At 43.2% G+C, this 9,547-nt stretch overlaps 1 long non-coding RNA gene across 1 annotated transcript; it reads right to left on the bottom strand.

Annotated features, from left to right (window-relative positions):
• Nucleotides 1-1,401: 1,401 nt before the first annotated feature.
• On the bottom strand, nt 1,402-2,390 carry LOC107114794. The gene is made up of 3 exons (XR_001482656.1): nt 2,258-2,390; nt 1,950-2,165; nt 1,402-1,635 (listed from the first exon to the last, which is right to left on the bottom strand). It is a non-coding gene; the product is annotated as an uncharacterized LOC107114794 (long non-coding RNA).
• Nucleotides 2,391-9,547: the final 7,157 nt, after the last annotated feature.

Below are 9,547 nucleotides of genomic sequence, written 5' to 3'. Positions count from 1 at the left end.
AGCTTCTGAGATCTGATGAGATCAGGCTAGCCTGGGCCATCCACTCTTGGTGGGGTCACTAGTAATTTCTAATAATGGCTGGCTACTAAATCTAGCCAAAATCTGTGGTGCCCTAAAGTGTAACCTTTCCAGTGCCGTGGATCTGTTTTTAGTCTTTCCCCAAATATATCCAGCTTCTTTCTCACTCTGCCCCCAATGGCTTTCCTTATAAACAAACCCTTAAGTGAATCTTAAACAAAAAAAACCCCTGTTGGATCTGATCATGACCCATTTATCAATTCTGAGTCACCAGTTGAAAATAAGCTACTTTCTTTCTAGAAATGTATGGGAGTGGGTTGTCAAACACTATTTAGTAACCCTCCATTTTAGACATTTTGCGTATTACGATTTCCAGAATTAATCACAGCCACTTCTCTGCCTTTTAAACACAGATTGGTGTTGGCGCTGCAGTACAGTGACTCAGGAGGGTGTCACAGTTTAACACCTAATTCAAAAACTGTAGTCAGAAGTAAGTTCTCACAGCTGCAGCTTGTATCTTACCAAATGGATATTAGGGAAAAGAAATGGATATTAGGGAAAATAGAATGCATAATTTTAGGTACATTTATCCAACAATTTGCAGTGATCTTTTATTACCATGTAAAGGGAGAGAGACTGGAATAATCAAATCCAGATTCATGTGGAAAGTGATATTGGCCTGTCTGATACTCAGCAACTTAAATTACGAGAATCTTTAAGAACAGGATACACAATGATATTACAATCTGTTATTAGGGTAGTCCCAGAAAGTTAAATTTCTGTCAAGATGGTATAAATACACCGTGTAAATATAAAACATGATCTATCTTCTTGCCTTTACCTATAACCCAAAATAGCCAAAAGCAGAAGCCACAGAGAATATTTCTCCATACTATCATCCTGAACACAGCCCATTGTGGAGTGAGTTCTTCATGCTAAAGCAAAGAAGATATCCCTAGTTGTTTCAGGACCTCTAACTGTAGATGAAGTTGCATGTGGAGAGTGTTGTGTGGAAACAGAAGAGAAAGGTGATGCCAGTGGATTGTAAGGGCTGGACCAGAGACTTGAAGTGGTGGGAAGATCTATAGGTCTTACTTGTCCAAGTAAAGGATTTGAATTTGGGTTTCCTATATCTATATTCATCTGTTACTTTTGCCATTCTTACTATAAAATAAAGCACAATATTAATTTTTTTATTATTATTTATTTAGGCATTTTTACCCCACCCTCCCTACGAGCAGGCTCAGGGCAGCTTACAAGGGGCGACAGCCCATGCATAAAATCCAATAAAACAATAAAATCATAATAACAATAATACATAACAACAAATAAACAAAATCCATATTTCACATATGCACAGAGATAAATAATCAGAATGTGGTGATTTATTAGGTGGTTCCAGACTGAGGGGTGCTGTCTGACACCAAACTTCTTGAAACAGGCTAGAAAGGGTGATAGATACGAGCCTGTGAACATGTAAAGAAGAATTGCCTCCTATGAGAACAGGGTGCTTGGATCTATGGGACTTCCAGAGAAACAGGGGAAACAGCACGTGTCTCTCATGCTTCTTCCTCCTTACACTTCAATTCTGTGTGCTGTCAAAAGGAGAGTTTTCACCTGTGGTGAGATGCAAAATATGTATTTTAGACAAAAGAGAACAATGAGGAATCTTATGGTCCTGATAGGCAACTCTGAAATGCTGCATAGTGAGTGCCCAAGAGAATTTAAAAAATAGTGGTTGCCCTATTGGTTCCTGTTGTTGTCCATCGGGCAAAAGAAGGAGGAGACACAGACACTTGCTTGTGCCAGTCTGACTGGGAAAGGTTGATGGGTCAGCATTTCTCATATCAGGCTTGGGCAGGAAGAGGTTTGATTTCACATTGTAACCAGTTCTGAATCTGACTAGGACAGGACAGAATATAAATACATACTTGTCCTGCTATGCTGTTTCATGGCAGCCAGTCATGGAATACTCTGAAACCCCTCCAGAATTTTCGGCCCCAAAAGGAAAATGAGCATTGCCAAAACATATTTCCACTCCCAGGAGTATAGCGGAGCAGTTGCCTCATGCGGCTTACTGCTTAGAAACGGCGGCTGAATTCTTGCTTTCCAAGAGGGGGATTACACACTTCTGGCTTCTGCACATACTGTAAAATAAAAAAAGGAGTTATAAATCATACCTTACTAAAACTCACACAGGCTTTGATGCTTTAAGGGGTGCCAAGTTTGTCTTACTTACGAAGCCAGCTGGCTTAGAGGCCAAAGTTACAGCTTAAAAGGAGGATGCTGATAACTGTCAGAGTTAGAGCAGCAATATTCGTCTCTGAAGTCTGCAGAAATAGCTCTCTTCAGCACTGTCAGAACGGTGCTGCCCCAGCACTTGAATAAGATCAATGAGCCAATTGAAGTAGCTTGAAGGAATAGTAGCCAACAGGCTAGCCTCCTTTTGACTGGAGTGTATTTATATCCCCACAGAGCACACTGTCACTGTCTGGTATGCTTGCAGGACAGCAGGATGAATGAACTGCTATGTATTTGCTTTGGAACAAAGTATGTTTTAGAAACCAAGGAGAGAAATAAGTGATGGATCCAGATATAATAAAGGTCTGGTGGCTGTAGAATCTTTTGCTTTTTAAGCAGTTGTAGCTGTTGGCGCTATTAAAAAAACAAACTTTCTAGTCTGCCCCTCGATCCATGAGAACTCTTCATAACATCTTTGCTTTTCCATAGAAGACAAAATTTAATGTATTCATCTGCATTCCAGAGCATGTCTCCTCAGCTATGTCAGATTCCAGTCTTGTCACTTGTGCAGAAGTTCACTAAATGGATAAATGCTAGGGGTGACACATTGGTGCTGGTGCTGAGATTATTTGTGGCTACAGGATATGTGAAGCAAGAAGGACATGCTGCAATTCTGACTTACTTGGACCCTAGATTAAATATAACAGGTCCATGTGTTTTTTCAATATGCTCCCTCTAAGCTGTGGAGCCCTGTGAGCAAAAATTCCACTTTGTGAGCTACAGGCATTAAAGGTGTGAGCGAACGATTTGGCTCCTCCATAAATTAGTTTGCTCTGAGGCCATCCTTCCTGAGCTAAGACCAAAATGTGTGAGCTGGAGGCTAAAAAACTGTGAGCTAGCTCACACTAACTCAGTTTAGAGGGAACACTGGCTGTGGGGGAATTAAACATTTATAATATTCATTGCTGTCAATTTTTCCTGTGGATACAATGATTTTTGAGGCCACTTGAATGATCCTGTGTAAAGGATACCACATGGTAAGATTGTAAGGTACCCACAGCATAGCCTATGCACTTTTGGTTTTGTAGTGTTTTTCTAGGGAATGGTAAGCTGCAGTTATGTTATGCGGGTGTTCCTTCGCAACCAAGGGGGAAGCCACCTTTGGCAACCCTCCCCAAATGCCACTGTTTGGTTGCTAAATTTAGAGGGGGAAGCCACCTTTGGCAACCCTCCCCAAATGCCTCATATGACTAAGGCTAATAGTGGTGTGAAAAGAGACACCCACATCACAGAAGACTGTTAATAAATGGAAAAGTGCTTTTGAGAGAAAATCAGTGTATTACTCCAAACACAATAGTCTAATGTAGCGTCACAATAAAGCAACTAATGTTGCGTTCAAATCTCATGTAATGGGGTCTCTAATTCAGAAGTGTTACAAGGGCCGGATCTGACATAAATGTCACTTTGTTGGGCCGGCCCATGTATGCCATAAAATGTAATGCCAGGTACCAGAGATAGAAACTCTATAAAGGACAGCAGCTGGTAAGCTCCAAGTTGGTGTATCCTCACTGCAAGGCCCCCTGGGCTGGGATGGGGGTACAAAGGAAAACCCATATGGGCAGACTGAAGAGGCAGCAGTGCAGCACTGGGCAAGACACTCCCATGATACTTAACTGCTGCAAATGAGGTTGTTCTGCTGTGCTGAAGCCACAATGCAATAGCCCTGCCCTCTCCCCCCTGGACTCCCTCCCTTGCACCAGTTGCTCACGGGTTGCATAACAGCACTGGATGGGCTGGTTCCGGCCCCCGGACCTTATGTTTGACACCCCTGCTCTAACTAGTGCAGTACAGTATCTAATAGAGCTCTCCTAGTTCAGTGAGGGTGGACTGTAGTAACTCTACACCATGCGAGACTCAACTGCAAATCAGAAATACTGTGCTTCAGGTCTTATCTCCACCATAAACTTACTAGGTAGTCTTAGACAAGCCATTCTTTCCATGTGACCCATCTGTAATACAGGGATAATACCAAGCTAGCTTCCAGTGTTGTTGTGATAATGTTTTTAAGAACTTCAAACACTTAAAAGGGATAGACAAAGTCTACTTGTTAATAGCCATAACCGGACATCAGAGATCTCGTCGTGACACTGTTGTCTATTTTGTATACAAATGTTATTTTGTAGCCTTCTTTTTTCATCATGTGGGTTTTAGAGATAGGTCACTGCCCACACTTGGGTGTAGTTCCTAATATGTGCCAGGATGGATGGTATATCAGCAGTGAAGAACAATGTCAGGAACTATCAGAGAACCACTCCCAGGTGATTAAAATAATTTCCATGTGAGTTAATGTTGTTCCTACTGCTGCTAGTGGAAACATCACTCCGTTTCTGGATGCTGAAAAGCCTCTGCCTTAAAAAGAACACACTTTTAATCTTCTTGGGGGAACCCTTGGTCTCCAGTCTGGGTTTAGGGACAGGTGACCCAGGTGACTAATGTAGTGTATCAGGCCCCTACAGGGCCGGGCATGCCTGGGCTTGCCCAGACACCAAACACAGCTAGCTTCAGACCAGAAGACAATGGGCAGTAGGATCCTAGCCAGGCCCAATGAAAGGGCTAGGTCCCAGGCCAAGAGGCCAATAGGTCTCTTGGTTACTGTAAATAGCCTATCAGGAGTGGGGGGTGTGTTGGTGGAGGGTTTCTCTGAGAGAATATAAGCCGGCCTGCGAGCCGGGTATCTTGTCTTTGTTCCTGACTAAATAAAGGTATGCTTAGCTGAAATCACTCTCCATATGCATACTTTTCAACTAACTTGGTAGACTGCCTATCAGGAGTGGGGGGTGTGTTGGTGGAGGGTTTCTCTGAGAGAATATAAGCCGGCCTGCGAGCCGGGTATCTTGTCTTTGTTCCTGACTAAATAAAGGTATGCTTAGCTGAAATCACTCTCCATATGCATACTTTTCAACTAACTTGGTAGACTGCCTGTCATGGCTGCCTGCTCAACTATCCACTCAAGATTCTAAGACAGTCACTTATAGTAATTATCTTTACTACTAGTACCACTCAATATTAATACTCAGTTCAGTTTTGTGGAGTTAGACATTTCAGTCCTTTCTAAAATGAAAAAAAAGCTTTCAATAAGTTTAGACTAAATAAAGGTTAGAGGAAACAAATTTGTTTTCCTTTGCTTATACATGGCTTTAGTATAGGTCAAGGTCAAGGTTTACCTTGCTCGAAAGCCAGTCGAATCCGACTCTAGGGCTGTGGTGCTCATCTCCGTTTCAAATCCAAAGAGCCAGCGCTGTCCGAAGACATTTCCGTGGTCATGTGGCCGGTATGACTAAACACCAAGGCGCACGGAACACTGTTACCTTCCCACTGAAGTGGTACCTATTTATCTACTTGCAATTTCTTGCTTTCGAACTGCTAGGTTGGCAGGAACTGGAACTAGAGCATTGAGCTCACTCCGTCATGCGGCACACTCGGGTCTCGAACTGCTGAACTACCGACCTTCCACAGCCTGCAGTTCAGCATCTTAACCACTTGAGCCACCGCAGCTCCTTTTGGTATACGTACAGGTGTGCAAATTTATCATAAATATATAAAATGCATGCAAATTGTGCATTAAAGTAATGCGAAACATAAGGTAACATAATATGAAAGCAATAAAAATGATGTTCAAAAGTTGAACAAATGGGTGGGGCCTTGCCTGGGAGCATTATTTGGCTTGGGGTTGACCCTGCAGGTTATAACTTGTTAGAATGAGACCTCATTTCCAATACTAGCTGATCTAAAACAGTCAGAAATGCAAATTCTGTACCAATATATTCCAGAAGATGATGTATTCCATTTCTTTTATCCCTTGCTATTCTGGTTTTTTGTATTTTTCATTAGAGCACCCTTTGCATGCTCTTCCTGGAGGGGTGGAAATTTTTAATCCCCCCCCCCACCAATAATGCTGTTTGCCAGTTGCTCTTACCCAGTAGTTTTGAAATATTGTGCCATAGAAAGAGGGGAGATAGTGAACATTGAGACAAGATTCTAAACTACCCGCTAAGTCACCTAGTTGGTGAGTAGATGGGCTTGCCTTTGGCTAATAATAATAATTTTAAAAATTACATGTACCCCCTCCCATCTACTCCAAAGTGGTCTTCGAATAGAAGAACAACGAATGGTGAGCAGTGTGTAATGTGAATGGATCTGAACATGACCCTTTCATGATGATTAGGAGCAGATTGCATGGGAAATGGTGGTCTGGAATATTTCCATTCCTGACACATTTTATAAATAAATTTGATCAAGTCAAGGAAAGGGTAATTGTGAAGGAGAAGAGTGCTTCTACCATCAGGGCCGAGGGCCTACCGGTGCTACTATTTGCTGCAGCCAGGAAAACTGGTTGCTGAATGGAAACTTTTTGTTCGCTCTCTAAAGTGTGTCTTTCTATCCTTCATGTTTGGATTTTTAAAATTTAAAATGTTCCATTGATGGATTAGATGACAGAGAACTATGTACTATGTATGTACCTGGATAAATCCATGCAACCACCTTTCAGTGGCTGAGCAAAGAAACAATTTTGAAAAGCTTGGGTGCAACTGGATGTTAATGATAGTGTTTTGCATCATAGAAGCACCTGGTTTTACACACATTGCAGTTAAGTTCTCTCCGATGTGGGAACAAGTGCCACTGAGGACAGGAAGACTTCCTCCTTATAGCACATGCCTAAACTTGGGCCGCTGAGACAATAACTCACTTTCTGTTGGCTTCAGGAAGGCCTGCTGCAATAGGGCAGCACATTCCTAATAAATATAATATTTATTTATTTATTATTTGTATTTATACCCCGCCTTGCCTGACAAGCAGGCTCAAGGTGGCTAACAAGATTAAATAACATAACAAAAAATTAAAACAATTAATAAATACAATATCAGTTAAAACAAGTGAACAACAACAATGGAAGTGGCGGCCCTGCGAATAAATTCTTAATAAATATATATTAACCCCACCACAATGACATCACTTCCAGGTCCTGCTGGAAGTGATGTCATTGTGCCAGAATCTCCACCATCTCCTGCCAGTTGCCAGGCTGTGCCTGGCAACCCTGTCCCTGTCCCTTTCTGTGCACTGACTGAGTGCGCAGACCGGTTGTGTTCTGTGTGAGGGAAATATTTCAAGGGTGTTTGCAACAAACATGCAGCATATTAATTTCAATAGATGATGCCAATCTACATGTACAAAAGAGTTTTATTGGAATGGGAAGAGCCTTCAAACATACAAGAAATATTTGCTATTATCCTTCTTTCTCTTCTCTCATTAAAAAAAAATCTTGTCACCATGGCAAGGGCTACATTGTGCCTGCCATCTGTTGTTGCCTGAAAATGTACTGTTGCCATAGTGCAAGGTTTTGATTTTATATCTTGGGGGGGGGGGGACAACAACCTAACTATTAGTCTTCATTTGCATTTCTCCTCTTTTTCTAAGGGCCACATCAAAGAGTCAGATCCAAACAATTTAATTAAAATACATTTAAAAGAAACAACTGGCTTAACACCCCTCCTCTCTGGAAGCTTGACACGGATGGAACATTTAGTTGTTGGTAGGTACCCCCCCAAGTTAGTTTTGGTTAAAATGGAAGTGATTGGAACTGAATTTGTAGATGATGGAGCCTTTCTTTTTGGTCTGAAGCAGTTGGTCAACGTAAGAAGACAGATAAATCAGGTAAGGGGGAGATGCCTGTGAGGCATTAGACCCATGTATGAGTTTAAGTTACATAAGTCTTTTCATCTGGAAGCTATCAGAGGGATCTTGTGCTTCGGCATTGCCATGAATGTGTTTTAAGAAAAAATAGACTTTGTGATTACATCATTTTCTATTGGCACATTTAGCAACGTGGGAACAGTCCATGTACAATGGAGCAAAGAGGTACACCTACCGGTCCTCCTTCCAGGCCTTCCTTAGCTTTATGCACCTCCTTAATGTCTAAAACAGCCCTCATCCTGAGTGATAAAGGACTCCATGTGCATAAGCAACAGATGTGTGTTCATAATGGCTGGAAATTGTGTTAATGTGTGGCAGTAAACACTCTAGAGAGCTTCCTGGTGTGACTAAGGATGGAACATACAGGGATAAAAATCCGGGCAACATACACAGTGCCTTTGCCTTTGCCCAAGAGGGGGGGAAAGTGGCTCTGCTGAGCTGCTTCACATCAGGTTATGAAACACCCCCCCCCCCCCCGGCCGGGGGGTGGGGGCTGGAGATCTCCTGGGATTGCGAGTGATCTCCAGGTGACAGAGGTCAGGTCACCTGGAGAAAATGGCCCCTTTGGAAGATGGACTCTGTGACACTGTATCTAATTGTTTATTATTTAGTTAGTTTGATTTTTAAACCATCCTTCCCCATAGGACAGGGCTCAGGGTGGTGTACATCAATATTAAACATCTACATAGTCCCTCCATTGAAGTCCCTCCCCTTCTCCAAGCCCCGCCCTCCTCAGGCTCCACCTCCCAAATCGCCAGATGTTTTCCAACCCAGAGCTGGCAAACCTACTGCCTCGCCCATGCCCACAAGACAAAGAAGAAGAGGAGAGATTGGATTTATACCCCGCCCTTCACTACCTGAAGGAGTCTCAGAGCAGTTTATAATCTTTTTCCCTTCCCATCCCCACAACAGACACCCTGTGAGGTAGGAGGGGCTGAGAGAGCTCTATCCAGAATTGCCCTTGAATGAACAGCTCTGAGAGAACTTGTGACTGACCCAAGGTCACACCGGCAGCTGCATGTGGAGGTGAGGGGAATCAAACCCGGTGTAACAGGACGGATTAACCCCCCGGCCAGAGTAACCCCGGGGTTACTCTGGCCTAGCCTAGAATAACCCGAGGTGTTATTGAGGGGTTATTCTGGCCTAGGCTAGAGTAACCCCGGGTTAATCTGGCCGGCTGTAACAGGCCAGATTCACACCCCCCCCACAGCCAGAGTAACCCCGGGGTTACTCTGGCCTAGCCCAGTATGGCCTAGTATGGCCTAGCCCAGAGTAACCCCTGCCGGGCCAGGCTAGAGTAACCCCGGGGGTTAGTCCAGACGGGGGGTTACTCTGGGCTAGCCCATACTAACCCCCGCCTGGCCAGAGTGGTAAATTAAATGTCATCTGAATCCAATCTCTTCTTCTTTTTAACTTCTTCTTTTTAACCCTGGGGGGTTACTCTGGGCTAGCCCATACTAACCTCCGCCTGGCCAGAGTGGTAAGTTAAATGTCAGCTGAATCCAATCTCTTCTTCTTTTTAACTTTTTTTTTAACA

Source organism: Gekko japonicus, unplaced genomic scaffold, assembly GCF_001447785.1.
Source record: "Gekko japonicus isolate JY-2015 unplaced genomic scaffold, Gekko_japonicus_V1.1 scaffold1456, whole genome shotgun sequence".
NCBI classification, from domain to species: domain Eukaryota; kingdom Metazoa; phylum Chordata; class Lepidosauria; order Squamata; family Gekkonidae; genus Gekko; species Gekko japonicus.
The sequence above is the reverse complement of the archived record's forward strand: the minus strand, read 5'-3'. Positions and strand labels throughout refer to the sequence as shown.